The following is a 22,011-nucleotide window of genomic DNA, read 5'->3' as shown; positions in this document are numbered from 1 at the left end:
TTTCTTGGGTCTCTTTGAGTTGCCTCTGAAGATACTGTAAGAGTTACTGCTCTGTTATGGAATTTCTGAGGCTAGAACCATGGTTTATTCTCAATTGTTAGAAACTGGAGAGACAAATCCTTTTAGAACGTGTTAGCAAAACAAGACTCATTAACTCAGATGTCATGGTTAAAAAGTAGTACTCTCTGGTGCAGAAATACTTAATTTTGCCACTTAGCAGTAAAACAGAGAGAATACTTCAACAGAATCTTGACGGTTTACAAAGAACAGCCTAGTATTCAAAGCTTCATAATGGCAATGAAAGGAAGACTGAGAAAATAGGGGAATCTTTTCAGATTAATACTGCTTTTCTGCTTCAGAATGCAGGGTCAGCATCCACAAGACAAAAATAGTGTTTTCTGTGGGAAAATGTTAAACTTCTTGGACATTTATACAGGTACGACATAGCTGAAGTCTACAGTGACCTGCCTACTGTAGTTCTCCATGAAAACAGGAAGGAATTCTCCAAGTGAGTTGCACTGTATAACAAAAGAAAAAGATTAGGTCTTGTAAAATGGGAAATCAAAGTAGTTTTTTCAGCAACTTAAATGCAGCCTCCCCAGCCATCAGAGGATGACTCCTTGCAATTAAATATTAAAATGTCAGGGGTTGTGGGGTATGTTTTTTGTTTTCCTAAAATAAACCTAGTTGAAATTATACCAACTTTTCAGGTCACTGTGATGCTGGTAATGACTTGACAGCACAAATTTCAGCAGAGGCTCATTCTGGCTGATGCTCTCTGCCCGTCATGCAGCTCTGTGGCAGCATTCGAGCTTGCTCTGAATGCAAACACAGCCAGCCAGCAAAATGGAGTAGGTTGCTGTTAGCTCAGAGATGTTCTGCCTCGGTTCAAGCTGCTTGTTGGATGCTGCTCTCCTGGCACAGCAGTCTCGTAGCACTGCAGGGAGTGGTTCCATACATGTACAGTTTGAGAAGCTTTTTGCTGTGAAAGGCTGTATCCTCTCCCCAGTTTAATTTATGGCTGCCACTTGGGGTTTAGCTGGTGGTGTGTGTGTCTGGGCAGGAGTCCTAAAAGTGATCAGCACTCCCCTAGACCAAATATCATGTGGAGCCCTGTGTAAACACCAAGTGAGGGCTCACCACCAGACTGAGAACTGCATCTATCTAGGAGTCTGGTGTCAGTGCAGACTCCTCCACCTCTATGGGAGCTGTGAAACCCGCAGTTAGGGCTGCACACAGAGACCCGGGGAGCAGAATTAAAGCCAATGACTGTTACTGCACTGTTCTTATTTTGACATTAATTACTCAGGTAGGTTTCAGAGAATCATAGAGCCATTCCAGTTGGAAGAGACCCTCAAGATCATTGAGTCCAACCATAACCTAACTCTAGCACTAAAGCATGTTCCTAAGAACCTCATCTCTACACAGTTTAAACACCTCCAGGGCTGGTAACTCAACTGCTTCCCTGGGCAACCTGTTCCATTGCTTCACAACCCTTTCTGTGAAGATTTTTTTCTTAATATCCAACCCAGACCCCTGCTCTCCAATCCTCAAGGTATGGAGGGGACCTAGGTTAGGGAGTTTCAAGAGGCATCCACCCATTGCTCAGAGCCAAAGCAACCCAGAAGGCATTGAGTGTGCTTTCTGTCTAGAAGATGATTCCTGCTCCTTTGGATGGTTATATTAGTAAACTGGTCACCAGCCTCTCTCTCTGCACAAGCAGGAGACAGAAATGGAAACTGAAAATGTAATAAGTGATACGTTAAATGCTCTGGCTAAATTGCAAACAAGAAGTCTTTTGATATACGAAGTTACCACTTAGTCCCAAAAACTTAGGCTTTTTTCAAGATGCAGGAACATCCTAGGAGAGGCAAGAAATGTGCTTTGTGAAATGGCTTTTAACTCTTTATTAAGTGACTCACATCTCTTGACCAGTTGTTTGATCCTGTCTTCTTAACCTGCTTCTGCATGTGAGGTAGCTAGCAAGGGCCTGCTGCCAGCAAGGGCTCTCTCAGAGCAGAAGCAAAGACCAGACTCCCACTGAGGCAGCTGAACTTACTGAGCAGGGCTGGTTTCTGAAGAGGTACCAGGCGTGGAAGTGAGCACAGAAGGGGCATAGAGCACGCCTTGCTTTACTAAGTTCTCTGCACATGTGTTATCGCTGCTGTCCAGGAAAGATGACTCCTAAGGTCTGACAGTTAAGAACAGGTAAGAGCAGTCCTTTCCATTTAAAGACCAGCAGTTTTACGTTTTCCATCTCAATCTGCCCTCAGCAGTTCTTAAGAGAATGGGAAGACATCACAGCTGTATGTAGGGGACATGCTGGGACCCATGATAAAAGCAAAAAGCATTGGGTAGTGGCCACATTTTCTCTTTGTGCCTGTACTGGGGGGGGGAGAAGACGAGGGAACAGTGTCACTTAGTGCTGAGATGTGAAGAACTCCAAGCATGCAAATCCTTTTTCTGTCAGGCTTTGTGTGAGTCTTCTCAGTGCTAGATGGCAACATCCTCTGCAGAGGGTGGAAAGTCTCAAGTTTCCTTCTTGGCGCTACTGCTGGTAAGAACAGGTGACTGTCATACGAGCGTGAAAATCCACACACACAAACCTGGAGCTGTACCTAAAGATTTCACAGCTCAGCCTATTTTTACTACAGTGAACATTGCAGTAGATGGCAAGTCACAGCATGATTATATAGTAGTCCTGTTAAGAAAAGTGGATCTCTTCATGTAGCTGAAAATTCAGCATGAGAAGTCTCCCAGAAATTATTAAATCAGACTTAGCCAAAAGGAAGGGTTCATGAACCATTTTTAATTATAAAACAAAAGCACACATAGAAGTTCTTAAAAACAAGGTATTTTAAAGTAGAAGTGTTCACTGGTAACTAAACCTTCAAGTCAAATTGATAACCACACAAACAAAACAAAACAAAACAAAGCAAAACAAAACAAAACAAAAGTGTGTTTATGTGATATGAAAGTTAAATTAGGAGGAAAGCTGTGCATTATTTCTTTTGCAACTCTCCCCAGCAGAGCCTGCAAATCCTTTCTTTTCCTTGTCCAATTCAAGTTCATGTGCACCATGTGGGCCACTCCATGCCTTGTCTTGGCTTGTCTCCTTTACTTCTTCACTGAACCCTAGCCATTAAGTGCCCAATTCCATCACCAAAGTAACGTTTTCCATCACTGTCTTTATCTCATAGGTCCCAGTTCTCACTACTTGCATGCAAGCTTTTTATACATTGTTTTTCCTATCCAATACCACGTTCTGTTGTAACTTCAGAAGTGTTTGGATCCTGGCATCCAGCACAGCTTCCTTCTCCCACCCTGTCTGAGCAACAGGAGGCACCAGTATCTGATGCCCCAAGCAGCATCACCTACAGCAGCCGATTTGCTGCAGCTACATACCATGGGCTCTTCCTGTCAACCTGGATGGGCTTTTTCTGCACATTCTTTCTCATGAGATCTTCCTTCCTACTTACACATCATGAATAGCTGTTATTTTATCACACTGTTCTGATTATACCAGCCTTTCTCCACCCCATCTAAAGCACGCTGAAAGAATGTGCAGCTTAGGCAGCACCTCTTCTTGCAATCACATCACACATCTGATCTCTCCATAAAAATTCCAAAACCAGCACTAGATGTAAGGTTCCTTCCCCCAGCACAGCTCCATCAACAGGGTCCTCATCATCCTGCCTTGCTGCTGCTCTCCCAGATGCTGGACCAGCAAAAGCCTTGTGTTCCCCAACCGTGAACTCAGCAGATATAGAGGCAGCTCTTGAGTTTGGCCACACAGTTAAGGTACAAAATTATAGAATTGTTTAGGTAGGAAGGGACCTTCAAGGGTCATCTAGTCCAACCCCCTGCAATGAGCAGGGACATCTTCAACTAGATCAGGTTGCTCAGAGCCCCGTCCAACCTGGCCTTGAATGTCTCCAGGGATGGGACATCTACCACCTCTCTGGGCAACTTGTTCAAGTATTTCACCACCCTCATTGTAAAACATTTCTTCGTCATGTCTAGCCTGAATCTGCCCTCCTTTAGTTTAAAACCATCACCCCTTGTACTATCACAACAGGCCCTGCTAAAAAAGTCTGTCCCTGTCTCTCTTATAGACCCCTTTTAAGTAATGAAAGGTAGTCTGGCTCAGGAGCAGCACGAGAATGAAGGACCTGGTGCTCCATCTGTTGCACACAGAGTCATTACCTGAGGTGCCAGAGGCTTCACAAGCCCATCCAGATAAGTCTCAGTGTTTTCCAGGTGAGAAAGTAGCTACCACAGTTGTTTTAATTAAGAGTCTTCAACGGGTTTTATTTTATATATATGAGCTATAGTAACTGAGCAGTAACAAATAGTACAGGTGAGTGTATTTTCTGCAGACTGGGTGTGAGTGCTTCCATGTGGAGGGAGGAAAATCTTTCATCTGGGGAAGCTTTATTCATCAGTGTTGTACAGCTCACAACCATAAACAGAGAAACTCACCTTTGCTTGTGCTCTTGGCTCCCATGCATATGTCTCAGCTGGCTCCTTCCCAGCAGTGTAAGGACATTTTCCCTGAGACCAAAGCCAGCTGCCTTCCTGGATCTCCACTGTGCCCACCTGTCCCACTGTGATCTTTTTCCTCCAAGGAACAATACTGAGTCTGTTGTCATCAATATATGCATACGAACAGAGAAATTCACAGAATCACACAATGGCTGAGGTGGGAAGGGACTTCAAAGTCATCTAGTCCAACCCCCTCTTCAAGCAGGGAGTGCCACCTGCAGAAGGTTGCCCAGGACAATGTCCAGTCAGGTTTGGGGTGTCTCCAAGGATGGAGACAGCACAGCCTGTGCTTGGTCACCCTCACAGTACAAATATATTTTTTTTAGGGGATGTGCAAGTGAAAAAAGGATGATCACAAGGAGGATGATTGCTGTTGCGTATGTCATAAAAACTCTTTAACTATTCCATGTGCTGGCTAAGACAGAGTATTAAGGAGAGTGTGGATTTGAACGTATATGTGATGGGGTTTTTTTGAGCCACTTGAGATTTACATATGGGAACAAGGTTTGAGAAGGATGTCAAGAACTTGGAATGCAAGTTTGCTCGAACTGTGGAGAAACAGAGATGAGCTAAAAGCCAGCACCCTGTTTTGCACAACCTCTGTTTCTGGTACAGCCAATTAGCCTTTTTCCACATCTTTTTCTTCTTCACTTTCTCATTTTGCTGGAGAAGCAGAGACGACCTGTGGTCTGATCCCAGGGCATGACGGGGTTATTCAGATACCCCAACCCTAGAACACAAAGATCATTTATTTAGCAAGGTGAGGGCTGATTTTGGCACAGATTCTGAACAGTGTATGCTGAGCAGAGGACAGGTTTGGTGTGTTCACATTATTCTACATTGCTGACATGCACTGGCACTTTTTCAGATCACCTCTGCAAGTCCCATGCCCCAAAGTGTCTGCTGCCACATTAATGAAGCCAAACTGCCCATGTGAGACAGAGTTCCCTCAACAGAGGGTGTTTCCCCTGCAATGAATTCTGTGTTCTTTCCACCCCCTGTCCTAATTCTGTTTCCTGACAAGACAGGGAGCCTCACCCAGTAGATATAAGCGTGTGTGGCACTTCTAAATATCTCCATCCCAAGAAGAAGCTAGACTGATTTAGCCATTGGGGAGGTTTAGAGGTGCTGTATAGGTTGAGCAGATGCTAACCTGTAACACCAGAGGTAAGAAAACTGTGTTTTGCTGCCACATCTGCAGGGTGGTCAGCTGTGTCCACAGCTTGCCACACGCTGCCCTCTTCCCCAGGCTGTCCCCTGTGGGTCAGTGTGTCTTGCCAGGAGAATGGGAAGGGGAAAGGAGCCAGGCATTCCTCCTGAGTCATCCTCCTCAAGCCTACTCACTGCTCTCTTCCTAAGTGAGACTCTTGCCAGAACTGGCAGACAGTACCCGTATTCAAAGCCATGCAGGCTTAATAGGCAATGACAAAACGTCCATCCTTCTCCCAGTTAGCTGAGGGACATGAGCGATACAGATGTTTCTCCTCTGCCGCTTCCACAGAAGTTTTGAAAAAGTGAATTGCAGTGACAGGTCTGTGCTCTTGGGAACCATAAGGGAGGAGCCCTGGCCAAGGACCCTCAGAAGGGCTGCATCCTCCTCCCTTTCCCTTCTCTACAGGAGGCCAGTATCTCTAAGTCCCTGAGAATGTTTGCCTGTCTTATATGTCAGATTTTGGATGTTGTTGCTCTTTCACAACAGGCAAGCTGTTCTTGCTAAAGCACAACCCACCATTGCCATTGATCAACTATCAGCAGTAATGCCCATAGGCAACAGCCTTCTTGTCATGCTACCTTTAGACCGAGTGCTGGTGCTTTTTGGCAGGGAGTACAGCAAGAAGTCAGAAAAGCTTTTTATCTTTTCAGATCTACCACTATGGATATGTATGACCCTTTCAGGACATAAGTATTAAATGTGTCACTTAGTGCCAATACAAATGGTCCTTGGGAAGTTCTCTATTTTAATTAAGTGGGTGAGTTTGGTCCTTGGAGAGCTCAACATGTACTTGGTTGAATAAATGTTTAATAATTCAACTTTGTCTCTCCTAATCTTGTAGCTGCAACCCACAGAAATGCTTTCTTTTCCTTTACACTGAATACAAAATGAAAAATGCTCCATTTTATTTCAGTTTTTTTTTTCCTTCCTGTCTTTGGGTCCAAGTTCTCAGCTGTCCTCTGAGACCACAGAGGAGCCCCACCTCAGGGCCCACGTGAGCAGCAGCCCCATGCCAGCTCCACAGGACACAGCCATCAGCCGGCATCCTCTTCAGCTGTCCCTCCAGGAAGCACATCTCAGAGCAATGGCTGCGTGTCTTCCAGTGTCCATCTGCTTCATTGACCATCGCCCTTCCCTCAGTGGTAGAAATGCCATTTCAGCTTGCTTGTGTGAAACTCCCACAGCTTCCCCCGCAGTTTGCTCCTCCTGTCAGTAATTCAAGCCACTGTCCAGCACTTCGTTTTTGCATTGCACCTAAAAATCTCTCTTCCTTTTCAAAATTCGGAAGGCAGCTAGGGATGTGAAAGCAGGCTGTGGGTGGGCTGTGGGATGGAAGAGAAAAGAAACTCAACAGTCTAAAAGTTGTGCATTGCCAGAAGAACTCACCTCTCGCAACAATGTTTGGTATGCTTTTAATCTGAATGTACCTGTCAGGCAAGGAAAAGTATCAGTCAGGCATTTTTCCAGCTCATGGTACAATATGCAACTACTCCTGATGGCCCTGAGATGTGTGTTGGATTTAGCACTGCAATTTTGTGATGCTAGTGTTACTCTGTAAGGTCGTACAGCTGCAATCTGAAACAGCCTGGTTGCACAACCTGGTTTTCTAGGAAAATACGGATCCTATGCCCCGCTCCTCCATGCCATATACACCCACATTTGTAAGACATCACAACAGGGATGTCAGCATGTTATAAACCTGGAATGTTTTTGAGGACAAGAGGAGGAGGAGAAATGTGACACAGTGAACAAAGGCTGGGCTCTGTTTCCTTACATGAGAGGATCATGGGTCTACAAGGGGAAGGAGGGTGGCAAAACAGCAGGTCGTCAGATTAGAAATTGTCCTCTACAGCATGTGTCCAGGGCTGCTTGCAGCTCAGTGAGATTGTATCAGCCCGGCATTTGACGCGACTGAGAGACGGGGACGCAACTTGATGCAAGCAAAGTGTCCAATTTATTTGCTCGATGAGCACCTTTTTATACATCAGAAGGCACACATGTCTTATTGCTGATTGGCTAATCACTTTGACAGACAGAAGGCTGGCTAAGGTGTGAACGTTGGTCAGTCAGTGTTCGCATGGCAACAAATTGGCCATTTCGTGGTTAATGCGTCTAACCAGTATTTACAAGCTGCTTCCCACCTCAGGGTGCAGGCACTGCTATTGTCCACAAGCTCCCCTCCTCCAAGTCCTGCCCGAGCACACCACACCTTACAACTATTACAACACTTAACCTCACCAACACAGCAAACATATAGCAAACTAACTTATTAACTCCAAATACAAAAACTTAGCTTAGCAACTCTAAATTCAGATAATCCACATCTCCCCCTTTTTTGTTTTAATTAACTGGTACCTCCCAAGGTCGGCGACCGACCAACTCGAGGACATCCTGTTTTACCAACAGTAGTACGGAGCTGTTAGTGATTCCTTTCTGACTTTGGTCCACATTAGTGCGAGAATCAATGTGCAAATCAAAGCCAGTAGCTATGGGCTTTGCAACAATCACAATTAAAATAACAATTAAAACAACTATTCTTTTTCCCATTTTCGCAACCTCTGGAACAGAGTTCATTCAATTATTGATCGGTAGTGTCTTCTATATCAGTCGCAGGATCAGGACCAGAAATGTCTTCAGGAGACTGCTGTAGTGTCTCTCGGAAAGGTCTCACGTTTTTTGCCGGAATCCAGCGAGGGCCTCTTTCTGTGGAAATACAAGCATAGCCTCTTCCCCATGTGACAAGGGGATAGGGTCCCATTATCTTACCTGTTTCTGGGTCCCGAATCAATACTGGCGGCTTAACCCTGGGTTCAAAAAGGTTGTTTGTGCTGAAATGGCGAACTACTGGAGGATTATTATCTAATAGAGAACAATTCAAAAAGTTAAAAACATATAAAGCTTTCTGTATTCGCTCCTCTGGCGTAGCAGCACCTATTCCTATTCCCCCTTTTTGTTTTAATAATAAGCGTTTTAAGGTTTGGTGAGAGCGTTCAATTAGAGCTTGACCCGTGGGAGAATGAGGGATGCCTGTGATGTGAGAAATTCCCCAAAAGGTAAAAAAGGTTGTTAAAATTTTAGACACATTACACGGTCTGGTAATACCTGTACTGGTAACGTCAGCATGTCAGCCTGCCGGTTTCCTTCCGCGATAAAACCTGGTAGAGAAGTGTGAGATCTAACATGCATAATGAAATAAGGGTGAAGACGAGAGTCCAATAAGAAGATAAGTTCTTGCAACAAGTTAAACAGTGCCGCGTGAGAAACATCTCGTAATACAGAAGCCTCGGCTCGGCTAACAATTCCTGCAACATAAGCAGAATCAGTAATTATGTTAAGAGGAACAGACCATTTACGAAAAACTCTAACAACTGCAGACAATTCTACTATTTGAGGAGAACCTTGAACAGTTTTGACATCAGATTCCCACCGTTGATGTTGATCATCCCACCAAAGGATAACGGACTTATGAGATCTCCCAGAGCCATCTGTAAAAACAGTAAGAGCCTGTAAAGGTTGGTTACTCCGCTTTGGAATAGGTAAAAGGTGAAAATCAACATTTAACAGTTTGTGAGAAGGCGGATGAGAAGTGAGTTGGCCTGCATAGCCAATTAGAGCTATGCCTAGTGCATCTGATTGTTGTTGTAACCATTGCAGGTAAACACTTGTTACTGGCATACATATAAGGATAAAGTCCGTGCCTGCCAGGGTAAGTAATCGCTGTCGAGCCCTGATGATTAAAGATGCAAACATCTCATGTTGTGTTGAAATAGTCTTTGTGGCTTGGTTAGGCAAAAAGATCCATTCAATGATCAGTAAAGGGTCCGTTTTCTGGCAGTCCCACTGGAAAATAAGTGCATGAGGCTGTCGAGCAGGATTAAGGATGATTAATTGAAAAGGTAATTCTGGTTCCCATCGATGTGCTTGTCTGGAGGTAATCGCTGCTGCAGCTTTATGCAAGGAAGCTATGGCTTCAGGACTGAGACTTCGTGGAGCGTTTAAATCTGAGCTTCCTTTAAGCATTTCGAATAAGGGACTGAGATCTGCATTAGTGATTCCTAACAATGGTCTGACCCAATTGATTGTTCCTAGCAGTTTCTGTACATCATGTAAATTTTTTATATTCACCTGTATTTGTAAAGGTTGCGGAGCAATAGTTTGAGCTCTTATACGCCATCCTAAGTATTTCCAAGGTGGTACTTTTTGAATTTTTTCTGGCGCAATACAGAGGTCTGCTGATTTTACAGCAGCCATGACAAGGGCTACGGCTTTCTCCATGATCTCATAGTGTTGTGCTGCCACTAGAATGTCATCCATATAATGATATAACAATGCAGCAGGTACCACAATTCTGACAGGACTAAGTATTTTCGCCACATACCATTGACATATTGTAGGGCTATTTTTCATTCCCTGTGGTAGCACAACCCAATGATACCTTTGCAAAGGAGCTTGCATGTTGACGCTAGGGACCGAAAAGGCAAATTTAGGAGCATCATCCGGATGCAATGGAATGTTGAAAAAGCAATCTTTGAGGTCTATGATGGTTAAATGCCAATCTCGAGGGATCATGGTAGGTGACGGAAGCCCGGGTTGCAGGGCTCCCATGTTTTCCATAGCGTCATTAATTTTTCTCAGGTCATGGAGCAAACGCCACTTGCCAGTTTGTTTTTTGATAACAAAAATAGGTGAGTTCCAGGGACTAGTAGAAGGCATAATGTGTCCCATGGATAGCTGTTCCACAGCTAATTTGGGGTGAGCCCAATGATGTAAAAGGAGGCTCACAAGAAACTTCCACAGGTGTTCGTGGAGGCACGTCGTGGGGCGGCCCCGGCCCGCGCGGCCCGGCCGGGCCCAGCCCGCCTGACGCGATGGTCTCAGAGGGGGCGTGTCTGGCTCGGGGCAGGGCAGAGGTGGAGCTGTAGGCGGAGGGCGGCACTCAGGGCCTGCCTCATCCGGACAGTCCCCTAGTTGCATTTCCGGTTTTTTGTCACATTGCCCCAGAGACTCAGAGCGGGAAACTTCCGGTTCTCTGCCCACGGACGGCAAAGCCTCGAGGCGGCGGCAGCACAACGACCGCGCCGAGGATCCCGCCCCACCAGCGATATTAGGAGGATAGGGAAAGGGTGACTGAGCTGTCTCCTCCCGCTCCGAGGAGGGAGCTCGCTGATTTTGCTCCTGTGCCGATACGGCTTCAAAAATTTTTCTCCAACTAGGGAGCATACGCTGCGCTTCCTCATCTCCTGAGGTGGCTGCATCCCATAACTTTACCCCCACATTGTCCCAAAGTTCACGCGAAAAAATTGAGGAGGTAGTCACCGTAGGGACCGTAACTTGCACCCATTTAAGGATTAACTTGAGATCTTGTCCCGAAAGAATTTTTCTTCCCTTCTTTTTAAGTAGAGCTTTCATGTGCTCATAAACATCTCTCTCAAGAGCTCCTCTTCCCTGCTTTTCAGGCAGAGCTTTTGAGTGCTCATAAACGTCTCTCTCAGGGGAACTCTCCTGATTCCCCATTTTTTAGTTTCCCGCAGCTCACCTCTCGTTCCAGACGGGGGTGATTGATTCGCCGGCCGGCTTTTTTCAGCAGCACTCCAAGTTCTGCGGGACGTCGCGACCTGCCACCTCGCCCTGGGCTGCCTCCAGGCAGGCGGTTATCTGACCTGCGTTCCTGTCACGGACGATCACGTCGGAGTTCACCAATTTGACGCGACTGAGAGACGGGGACGCAACTTGATGCAAGCAAAGTGTCCAATTTATTTGCTCGATGAGCACCTTTTTATACATCAGAAGGCACACATGTCTTATTGCTGATTGGCTAATCACTTTGACAGACAGAAGGCTGGCTAAGGTGTGAACGTTGGTCAGTCAGTGTTCGCATGGCAACAAATTGGCCATTTCGTGGTTAATGCGTCTAACCAGTATTTACAAGCTGCTTCCCACCTCAGGGTGCAGGCACTGCTATTGTCCACAAGCTCCCCTCCTCCAAGTCCTGCCCGAGCACACCACACCTCGCAACTATTACAACACTTAACCTCACCAACACAGCAAACATATAGCAAACTAACTTATTAACTCCAAATACAAAAACTTAGCTTAGCAACTCTAAATTCAGATAATCCACACGGCACCTATTACTGTCCTTGTAACGTGAACCAAAGCCCTCGAGCAGAGGCCACTCCTTTGCTTCATTACAGGAGGGTCACTCTGCTCATCTGCGCACCCCCTACCTGCCAGCAGGTGCAAAATGCTGCAGCCTTATATAACTTTTATTTTAACTGCCTGCATTTGACATTTGTGAAGCTACAGCATTAGCAGCTGTGGTGGAAGTGTTGAGGAATAAGTCCGTAAGTAATTCCTGTTTTCTCCCCAGCTTATATCATTTACCTCAGCCTTTGGCTGCTCCTTGCTTACTTAGAGTTAATAGATTTCACATGTCTCTCTGCCACAGCCCTCTCCTAGCCAAACTCTCCTTGTTTCCACTGCTGGTGGGTTAGTGTGAAGACAACCCAAGTGCTTTGTAACTGGGGTACAGCAGATGTGTGCTGAAAATTCAAGCTGTTCAAAGTGCAATCCTTGGGCTCAGTGCTTTGCCATGGTGCAGCACACACCATGACACAAGCAGTAATGCAGAAACAAACACTTTCAGAGAGCAAACACCAAAAATGCTGCCTGTGCAGGAGAGGACTGGATTGCAACTGAGCTGCACCTCTGTTACCTTAGGCTGCACCTACCCTGGAGAAATCCCAGAGCGCAGACGTGCAAACAGCTCTGGCTCTCAGGTCTCTGTCAGGGCTTGGGTGAAGCAGGCCCCCTCTGTCAGCGTGAGCTGCACGCTTCATCACCCTGTGCCCTCATCTGGAATCCGGGTTTTGGCATTAAAGCCAAAAAATATGTTGCTTTTCTAGGTCCTCCCCATTGCTTGTTGCCTTTGTGCATGTCCCTAGTGCTGTGAAGGGCTGGAGGACACCATGGGGCTCCCAAAGGGGCAGCTCCTGCCCAGAGGAAACTGCCCTGGCTCCCTTGGTGCGAGCTCTGAAGCACTCCGACAGGTTCGCACTGGCTGAGGAGGTGCTGTCTGGCATCTCTGTGAGCTGTTATAGATCACTTCTCTGGATGAGAAGTAAGAATTCAGAATTAATTCAGGATCCTCTTCTGGGTCATTGTGGAAGCATGGACAGCACAAAGAAGAAAATACTTTCATTGCTCAGACTTTCCTGATGTGACACTGAAAGCTCAATGCTTTCAGGTCTTATTATGATATTCACTTGGCTTTCTTGGAAGATATTTAATAAATCAGTATAACTTAATACATTTGTATCTCTAAATATAGCTGCACAACTCTTGGGATGCACTTGTGCTACAAAGCCCACAGTTACCAACCCTCTTTCCATTTAAAACTGTGGTTTCTGGAGTCTGATAACTACAATAATTTCGATTTGCACTTTAAGAAAATGTAAATTTTTTCTGTGCTCCTTCAGGTTGTGAAGCAAATTTTCAGAGTATGTCTTGGCTGCACTATGAAAAAGCACAGCTCCAACAAGTATACCTGTTGGTTCCTAAGCTAAGCTCCTGGCTTTATGAGGTTTTATGTGCAATTTTGAATGTGAGTGGCTATGAATAACAATAGTGGTCTTGAGATTTCCCCACTGGGTTGGAATGAGACTCCTTCAAGTCTTTTGTAAAATTTTTACACAGCTCAAATAAATTATTTCTGGGCAGTATGTGGGCTGCAATATTGGGAACGGGTTCTTCCAGTGTAAACAAGTGAGCATCCTGCCTCAGAAATTACATCCAACCATTTCCAGAGCAGAGGATCTTATAACTGTATTCTTTATGTTCTGATAGGTGAGATCAGGCACCAGAGAATGTATCTGTTTTTCAACAGAGAGGATCTGAATGATGTAGTTTGAAGAGAAGCATTAGAGAATAAAAATAGTCTCACTGTGAAGTATTCTATAAAACAAGAAAGTTAGACCAACATTCTGAGATACTTGGGCTGAGAAGCATGCAAATCACTCCAGATACCAGTGACTTCAAAGTAATGGCATGAATATGGGTCTCTCAAAAAACGCAGGAGCATCCTTCATGTTTTAGTCAGATTTGACTCTATAAAGACTATCTGAGATACAGGCTCTGAGCAAAATATGTCTAGGGCAATTAGCCACATTTCCACACAGCATTTTGGGCCAAATGTTTTAAAATATTTTAAATATCTCATCTTGAAATCGTCAATAGGCAATTCTTCATCAGTGCTTTCAAGAGGTCTGAGTTCACCTGACTAGCTGTTGTGCACACAAACTAACTAATTAAAGCAATGGTATATTCTTGTTTGCCCCAGCTGCTCCTTGGTCTTTCCAGGAAGTGCATTGGAATTCCAGTGCAGCCAGTTGTGTTAAAAACATCAAGGCCCTGAAGCTGAGCTGCTGTAGCAAGTTGAAAATATAAAAACAGGCTTTTAGCGGCCTGCCTGACGGAGGCACAGATATTGTGTGGGCAAACTGTTCCAGAACACGGCTGTGCAATGGTTATTAAGAGCTGTACTTCCATAATAACAGTGTTGGGAAGTTTCCTTAGTACAGAATGGTAAGCAAGGTTCCACTTCTTCCTCACTGAGACCTGGAGGCATCACTGTGTTTGGCTAGCTCTAGTGCATTGTCTTTTAATAGCTAAGCAATGTACTTCACTTGAAGGATGAATAATAGAGTGTTTTCTCTCCCTACCCTCCTCCAGCTCCCCCTCCCCACACCACCCCCATCTTCCTCCCCCCATCACTTTACTCCACTTTGCTTTCAGAATAGCATCTTCCATTGTTGGTTATTGTCATTATCAACCTATTTCCCCAACCACTGCTCTAGTAATCATTTCCTAGCTTCTAGGCATTAAGCAAAGATTGCTGCAACATAATTGGTTAATTTAGAGAGCGACTTTGAACAGCATAATTGATTTGAATGTTATTATGTTTTCTCTAGCCGCTTCTTTCACTAAAAATCACAATATGGGAAGGCCTGTGAGCCCAGGCATGGGCTTAAGGTTTCTGCAGGCAAAGCCCCCATTGCTAAGTGGTTACCAGGCATCCCACCTCCAGGGAGGGGTCCCCACTGGCCTTCATACCCCTTCCTTGTTCCACCCCTTGTAGGGTTTTGGGTGCCAAAGAAACTGCAACTTCTTCTCATACGTCACTGCAGGGATCGGATTTATTGTTGCTCATAGAGGAGAAAATGGACAGCAGCAGAAGTGAGAGCCAGGGCCAAGGTGTCCACGGTGTGACTCCAATTGCCTTCTTACAGTAAGGGGCACAAGCGTTAGTCAGGGACCTCTCAGGCACAAGAATAAGCGGCCCCCTTATCATGAGTGTTTGTCTCAAAGGTTCCAGCACCACCTTCACTTTGCCTACCCCAAGCACTGTCCTTCACAGCACTGGTTTCGCTGCTTGCTTCTGTGTCAAGCTCATCAGTTTTCCACCCAGGGCACTGAGGGCTCTACGAAGGCCCAAGAGGTGGGTGACACCAGTAATGTAAACAGTAGAGTTCATGATGAGAGGAAGGCCAGAGGACTGAAAAGAAACAATTTTTTCATCTGCTGATAAATACTGCCATGTGCATATATGTCTCAGAAGCTGATGGGACCAAGGTGACAACTGGCCCATGGCAGCAGGTTGTGGGGCTCAGAGGCACCTCAAAGTGCATGAAGGGTTTTGTTCTGTGGCACAGTGAGCTCATTGCTGTGACACAGCCCACCGAGCCCGCTCTGGGGAGACTCTGCAGCAAGCTGGGCTCTAACATCATGGTGGCATTTCCAGGCATTTAGCTGTGTTGCTGCAGTACCCAGCGCAGGAAACACTGCATTGTGCCATGATTTCTTATCGGGTGTTGATTCGTTTTGTCTCCTGAAGACAGGCACAGGGCAGGGAGTGCCCTGCAGACACCCTGTGGCCGCTGCCCTGGGCCCCACAGGTGCCTTGTCAGGGCCCTGAAGCAGCAGATGCTCACTGGAGACCCCCGAAACAAGCTTCCCAGTTCACTCCCAAAAGCTCTCCTTTCCTGTGTACAGCAGCTGCTCTTGACTTTTGTCATGTATCTTCACCCATGGTTAGAGAATGGAAAGCTTTGGGCTTTTAATTATGCAACAGAAAATTATAAAAATACCAGCTGGGCAGGATGGCTTCAGCCTGTCCTCACAAGTAGCTCTGAGCAACCAGTGCCTTCTCAGCTCCTCTGGCTGACTGCAGAGGCTTGTGGAGGTGCTCAGCACGTGCCTCTCCTGACATGGGAAGGGGCCTGTCTGGGACATTTGGGTGGTTGTTCCCCCTGAGACAGACCTGCCCAGCACTAGGTAGGAGCCCAGCATGAGTCACTCAGGCTTGTAAATATTGCCTGTCACGATTTATACAGGGAAGGGAAGGGAAGGGAAGGGAAGGGAAGGGAAGGGAAGGGAAGGGAAGGGAAGGGAAGGGAAGGGAAGGGAAGGGAAGGGAAGGGAAGGGAAGGGAAGGGAAGGGAAGGGAAGGGAAGGGAAGGGAAGGGAAGGGAAGGGAAGGGAAGGGAAGGGGTCTCTATCTGAACATGAGGAGAAACTTCTTTACTTTGAAGGTGCCAGAGCACTGGAACAGGCTGCCCAGAAAGGTTTGTGGAGTCTCCTTCTCTGGAGACATTCAAAACCCACCTGGACACATTCCTGTGCGATCTGCTCTGGATGAACCTGCTTTAGCAGGTGGGTTGGACTAGATGATCTCCAGAGGTCCTTTCCAACCCCAACCATTCTGTGAAAGGGAATACAGCTGCGTTACTGCCTCCTGCTGTAATGCCAAGAAAGAACTGCACTAGAAGCAGCAGTGTTGGTACAGATGGCTTCAGGCCCTTGTCCTTCCTATTGTTTTGGTGAAAAGGAGTGATGCTGCCCAATGTGAAGCTCTAAAATCCAGTCCCTTGAGAGTCACCAACTTCTGGGCCTGGCAGCAACCTGGGGTCTTATTTCCAAACACATCACAGACAGCAGAGATGGAGACAAGTCACTCCCACATTGCCCAGCAATGCAGGGCATTCCCTTGAAAAGTGGGCTGCTCCTCAGCTATCAGTATCTCCTGCTGCAGGCGTCAGCCTCAGGGTGCACACACCCTGCCTGCACTGCTGTCTGCAAATGCCACGAGACAGAAAAACACCTGCCTTGTTTTTTTCCATACCAAACTGCATATGTGCAATTGCAGGTAGAGTTCATGTCCTTTATCACATAATGGCCAGGATCATTGTAGAAATGTTCACAGAAATGTAGTTACTAAAAGGCACATCATAGTTTTTACCTACTCCTCCTCCTGGTCGGTATTCTCTTGCAATAAATTTATTAATGGTTTGTTGCGTTAGCAGAAAGAATCCAAAATAATGACATTAGCTATTTCCTTGGAGCAGTGTTTTGCTGAAGTGGACTCCAGCAAACTGATGTCCAGGAAACTTTTCCTCCCAATATCTGAATGATTACAGTTTTTCAGGGGTCAGCTGTGACAGCTTCTGTGAACTTTGCTGCTTGCAATCCTCAAATGCCAAGAATATCACAGCCACAAACAGTTCATTTTTTTGTGGCTCTTCAGCTCTCAGGCTTTTGTAGGAGATGCACCCCTGTGATCACCTTTAATCACTTTCCTTTTGGGTTTTGCTCCTAGCTTTTCAGCTTCTCCTTGGTAGCATAAAGCCAAGAAGAGGAAGCAGGACCCCAGAAGCGATACTGCTGGGCTCACACAGCACCCCTACCGCAATGCCTCCTCCAAGCCTCTTCCATGTGGCTCGGCCATGCTTATATCCCCCATTTCCCAAGGCAGAACTGGAAAGGGGTTGATGTAACTCACCAAGTGAGATGATACTTCTCTTTCCCTTGCTGAATAAGGTGACTTCCAAGCATCCAGCCTGACCTTGGCTGTTGCTTTTTAGCACCTCACTACCCAGCAGACCTGCTGCAGCAGCTGTCCCACACCCCCTGTTGTTCCTGCTGACATCCAGGTCCTGCAGCCAATTGGGCCACATCTCACCTGGTGGGTTTTTCCTCCTGCAACATCGCCTCAGCTGGGTGCAGGCACCTTACAGTGGGCCAGGTGGCTTGTGGCCATCACAGTGCCTTTCCCAGTACCTGGAAAACTTTATCCCTCCCCATGTATTCCTCTGCATTCTCCTCTGTCTTGGTTAGTCATGCTCCCCTTTTCACATGCACATTTCCGCCATGCAGCTATTACGATTACACAGGCTGTAACACGCTGAAAGGTTTATTTTCCCTCCTCCACAAATATCTAAACTTATCCCTCAGTATCTAGTTAATCTGTCTATCAGATCCAAATATCCCCAACATTTGGGGGTGTTTGGGTTTGGGATTCTGATTCAGGCTTATCTAGAGAAAACATTGAAAGGTCACCGTGTTTTACTTCATCCAGCAAATGAAGCTGAAAGCCATTCAGTGCTACTGTATGAATGTACTGCCTGAAACTAATACCTACCTGCAAACACAGTGTGACTAATTTGGGTCTGAAAAAGTTTTATGTATCATTTCACTTTTAATGTTCTCTTTACTTTTCATCACTTCTTTAAATCCCACTGAAGGCAAGATTTCTCACAAGATGATGTCTTAGCATTTTCTCTCAGTGATGTTGACTTCCTAATGGCAGCGGGGAAATAAACCAGTAGATTAAACTGTCCAATCAATTGCCCTCCTGCCTGTATTATGTGCATTACTTCCCACCGTACATATTCAACATTACATGCTATGATCATTAACACAGTGGGTGCTGTTAGACAATGAAAGCCAGAAGCATGCTAATAAAAAGTTTAATGAATAACGTGATATCCTTTCCAATAGCTACAGAAAAGCTGTTTTAGGGAAATAGGAACTGTGTGTTGTGACACATTTTACATGAAATAGGGTTGTCTGCACTAATAAGCAAATATTCCTTTATCATGGCACTCGTGCTGAAACACTGGCCCAGGGAGAAAACTGAGTTGGAGGGAAATATCCCCTTGGACCATAGAGGTGGACAAAGTAGATATGACATCCCAGCAGCTTTCTTTCTATGCTATACAGCTTAACTGCTCAGCAGGACACTAATGCCAAGAAATTTAACAAGCATTTTTTCCAGTTTCAGCACTGTCAGGTTGCTGAGCCACAGTGTCACTCTTTGCTTCCTAAATTTGCCATTCAAATCTTACCTGCTGCTCTCCTCTGCTTTGTGAAACAGAGCACAAAGCTGCACTTCTTCCCAAAGAGAGGGTCTACCTGGCAGTTATCATGAAAGGGACCACTGACATCCAGTCTGAACTCCTCTTTTCTTAGTTTCACCTATTTATTTATGTTTGCCTTGAATTCGCTAGTTAATTCCCTTTATCTACACTATTTATAGGGTTACTGTATTTCAAGACTGTTTCTTTGTTCCCAGGGTGGACTTGTCTCTTAATCTAACTAATCTAATATGTTCTGAAGTCTTTTCATTCTTCCTCATAAATCAGACTTTGGATCTTGATGAATCCATTTGGTGCACTGATCTGAATTCTCTCCCATCTATCAGATCTTCTTCATCTGATGCAGAAATGAACAGACTATTCCACTTGTGACTCTGAAAAGATTATATCTATATATTCCAGCCTCATTATATGTTGCTCTGGCTATTTTACCTTGCTATCCTGCATTGCAAATACAGTCCCCTAAGATTCTTTCCAAATCATTTATTTGCAGGTTTATCTGATTTTGCATGTCTTAGACTGTTCTTTCCCCTTGTGAATTAGGACAGCTTTTCATTTTCATTAGGTTTTTATTACATAAATGGTATCTCATTCTCTCACTTTCTCTCTGTATTTTTTATCTGGGCAAGTTATTTCCTACTTTTTTCATGTATTTTTTTCTATTAGTAATTTCCCTCAATTTAATATATCTGTGACTTTCATTAATATGTTCTTTATCCTCTCTTTTAGATAATTAGTAAAAGCGTAAAAGAACAGATGGAAGTTATTTAACAAATGCCTCTGCTAGTGTCCCTGCTGACCTGTAAGTTCTTACTTGGACCACTTGTTTATTATGTTTAATCTTATATTTAAAAAACGTGGTCATCTCTCAACCCTAGTAAATTATGCTGAGATGAAGATTCAATGGATACTCTCATAAAACACTCTACAAATAACAACAAATATAACAGTAGGAAGAGGTCATATGAGATGACCAGTGCAGTCTCTTTTGTCTGCTAAGCCTGTATTAGATGTTTTCCCAGAGCTGTTTGTTTTGTAATTTTGGTGTCATCTATTAACCTTGACAAAAGAAGGGTGCTCAGAAAGATATGAAATTTCTGTGCCTTGCATTCCTTCTGTGACAAAACTACTACAGACTGCTGGAAACTAGAAATTACTTCTTCTGGCTTCAGAAGCTCAGCCTTTTCATGATTATTTGTGTTTCCAGTGAAATTAGTCAAAAATCTGGCACAATGATGACTGCATATGTAAACCATTTCCATGAAAGTTAAAATCCTGGGTTTTGCAGCATAAATCATGGTCCTGTTTTATGAAGTATAATTCAGTTATTCCAATAACTTCTTGGGAAATCATTGATTCCCTCTGTATTTTTCCCTGTTTCAAATCTTATATACAAGAATAATAATTACAAAAAAAAAAAATGGATGTACTGTGAGCATACGGTCCCAGAACTACCAAAAAAAGGGGTCATGAAATCCAAGTGCTTCAAGAGGAAGAAATTTTCCTTGTTTCCCAAGTTACCTTTGTATTTTCCTAACTGGTGGATAAGCAGTTATTCTTACATCTCTCTAACTTCTCTCCTTGGGTTTTGTGGCGCTCCCTGCTTATGACATCCCAGCCTTCATGCTACCAGAAATGGCTTTCAAGACCTGCGTGCTTGCGCGGAGAGTGGCTGCTCCTCTCCTAGTATTCATACCGTAACCTGGCCAGAGCAGGAAACCAGACCCCATCTGAAAATCCTATGTGGCTTTTACTGATCTTTAACCTTCTAGAAAGCCTTGGGCTATACCAAATTTGTAAGGTTTACATCAGTGGTATAGAGAGTTTATTGATCAACACTACTAGAGCTCAGTTGGGTTTCATTGACTCTTGTTGTTTAGTGGGAGGAAGACACTCCCAGATCCTTAAGATATTCCCCCTTCTCAACCCCAATACTGAAGGACTTCTGTAAAATCTCTAGGTCTTTGCAAATCAATTCCTTATCAGTATTTCTTTTAATGATGTTTTTTCTCTCTGCTCACTTAGAAACAGCCTAAAATAACCTACATACCTCACATAACCATAGTTAGCTTATTTAGAGATCACACCTGCGTTTTGTGTAAACAGAGTACCTATACCACACCTTTCCTTTGTCTACCACTTTCTTTGTGATGGAAGATTTTTCTATGCAGCTATTCAGCATCTCAACCATTCTCCATTCACCAATTTCAGATCCTTCGGAATTTGTAAGTGGCATTGCAAAATTGCTCACCCCAATACTGTAAAAAAGATGGTTTAAAGTCCATAAAGCTCTCAGCTGAATAATCCCTTCCTGTATAGACAGTTGTAGTGGTGGTAGCTTTGTAAGCCCTAAAACAGCATGAAATATTTCCAAAGCAGACCTGATTTCTTTCTGTAAAATCAAGCTCATAACAGAAATCGAAAATCCAGTGTGAGAAGTACCTTGAATTAATCTAAGATAAACAATGACACTGAAAAAATGGTTTTCTGGCATATGACCAGCAGTATACAACTAAAGTGGTCCAATGGCTGTCAGTATACATACATTTTTTTACCCTATAATTACATAGACTACATGGATTGGTCTGGAAAAAAAGCAAAAAAAAATCACCCAACAACAACTGTTCTCACTCAACTCAATGAATATTTCCTGCTGAACAGAGATTACTAAGTGATAGTGCATCATTCATAATTTTGCCAGTGACATTTGAAATTTGTGCTGGTTTCCCCGTTAAGGAGCAAAGCCAATCAATCCCAAATGCTGAGTGATGAGTAACAATTCCTTTTAGGAACAAAGTTGTCATATGCCAGTACATATGCCAGCAATTTCTTAATCTCTCTATTAATTGTACAGGCACCAATGACAGTTTACTGAATTTTATTGTTCAGTAACCTCCACATCCAGAATTTAGAATCACAAAATCATTATGGTTGGAAAAGACCTTTAAGGTCATTTAGTCCAACCATTAACCTAACACTGTCAAGTCCACCTCTAAACCATGTCCCTAAGAACCTCATCTCCATGTCTTTTAAACACCTCGA

At 44.5% G+C, this 22,011-nt stretch overlaps 1 protein-coding gene across 1 annotated transcript in view; it reads right to left on the bottom strand.

Annotated features, from left to right (window-relative positions):
• Positions 1-22,011, bottom strand: part of SLC66A2 (solute carrier family 66 member 2) — a 559,480-nt gene that overhangs the window by 390,755 nt on the left and 146,714 nt on the right. The window lies entirely within an intron of this gene.

The sequence above is a fragment of the Streptopelia decaocto genome (genome assembly GCF_964273445.1).
Source record: "Streptopelia decaocto genome assembly, chromosome: 2".
In the NCBI taxonomy this organism is placed as follows: Eukaryota; Metazoa; Chordata; class Aves; order Columbiformes; family Columbidae; genus Streptopelia; species Streptopelia decaocto.
This window is presented reverse-complemented; position numbering and strand designations above follow the sequence as displayed.